The sequence below is a fragment of the Pundamilia nyererei genome, unplaced genomic scaffold, assembly GCF_000239375.1.
Source record: "Pundamilia nyererei isolate P.nyererei 1_Seehausen unplaced genomic scaffold, PunNye1.0 scaffold00383, whole genome shotgun sequence".
In the NCBI taxonomy this organism is placed as follows: domain Eukaryota; kingdom Metazoa; phylum Chordata; class Actinopteri; order Cichliformes; family Cichlidae; genus Pundamilia; species Pundamilia nyererei.
Genome location: NW_005187784.1, coordinates 348,578 through 350,410, shown reverse-complemented (window position 1 = coordinate 350,410; position 1,833 = coordinate 348,578).

Genomic DNA, 1,833 nt, shown 5'->3' with positions numbered 1-1,833 from the left:
CCAACGATACCGACCATCGGCCAGGGCCCTTGGGCAGCTGCTAAGGAGGTGTTCTAGGGTCCCTCTTCCAAAGCACCGTGGACAGGCAGGTGTCTCGCTCTTTCCCCACAGATGGAGGTTTGCTGGGCTTGGCAGAGCGTCGTATACTGCCTGCACTAGGAATCGGATCCGGTGGAAGTCTGCCTGCATGATGTTTGCCCAGGTGACCTTGCGCTGCAAGGTGCTCTCCCACCTTGTCCATGCTCCCTGCCGCTTAAGGCCTACAGCTCTACTTACTTGCTCCTCCTCCACACCTGCTCGGGCCTCTTCCTGGAGTAGCTGGTGTCTCTCCTCTCCCTGAGTTCCCGCCTCAATTTTACATTTCCAACAGAGATAGTCAGGCATAAGCTTCATACAGTGTAATCTTGTTGGAGTATAATAATATCTATGCAGAATTTTATATTGTATGCATTTGCTCCTCGCCTCCTTAACATAAATCCCATTTTCTGCCAAAATGCCCATCCATTTTTTGTTTGAAATTGGTGCATTTAAATCTTTCTGCCACAAAAATTTAATGTTCGAACATTCCCCACTTGTGTTATCATTTACCAACCTATAAAAACATGATGTTGTGTGGTGCTCCTGAGGCATATTTATAAAATTTAGAACAAGATTTTCATGTCCCCTTCTGAACTTCCATGTCACACAGTGTCTAATTTGCAAATTTCTCCAGAAATTTTCCCTTCCAATTTGTATGTTTGAACAAGGTCTCTATAGGACATAAATTCCCCATCTTTAAATAAGTCACTAATAACATTTATGCCATGAGACTGCCACAGTTTCCAAAACATTTTTTTTCCCTATACGAATAGCTGGATTGTTCCAAAGAGATCAGTAAAGCTGCACATGAGGTGATATCTTAAGAATTCTATGTATATTGAGCCAAACCTGGCTAGAATGAAACAAATTTGGGTTCGTTGAAGTGCAGCTTTGAGACAGCATACCTTTTGGATCAAAAGGAGTATAAATCTCAGACTCTATACTTAGCCATTCCTTTCCGGCTGGATTTTTTCCCCAGTAATTAACCAATTTTGCCATCTCGAACGAGACTGAATATAATCTTGGATCAGGTAAACTTAATCCACCCTTCTCTCTAGGAGCATATAATTTACTTAGCTTGATTCTTGCCCTTTTCCCATCCCACAGAAACTGCTTAATTAAGTTTTCACACTGTTTAAAGAGACTGGACGGTATCGCAATTGGTAACATCATTACTACATAGTTAAATTGGGGAGCTATAATCATTTTTACAATATTTATTTTGCCCCACAATGAGATTTTTAATTTGCCCCATTTTTCTATATTTGTTTTTATTTTTAGAAGGACTGGGTCAAAATTAAGTTTGGGTAGGTCCTCCATATCTTGGTTTAGTCTAATCCTGAGATACTTCATCCCTCTAGGTACCGATTTAAAATTGAATTTTTCTACCATGTATGGATAGCATAGTGGTGATAGGGGCATTACTTCAGACTTTCCCCAGTTAATAGTATAACCTGACAGCTCAGAGAACGCCTTTGTGGTGTCCATTAAATGCGGCACTGATAAGAATGGGTCTGTTATAATAGCAAGAATATCATCAGCATAGAGGAGGAGTTTGTGTTCCTGCTGCCCACCTATGACGCCTTTAATCTCCTTGTTTGATCTGATACTCACTGCCAATGTTTCTATAAAAATTAAGAACAAAAGGGGGCTTAAAGAACAGTGCTGACGAGCTCCACGTGACAAACTAAAGAAGGATGAAACCATACCATTTGATATTACCGCCACCTTTGGTTCTTTGTATAGCACTTTAAC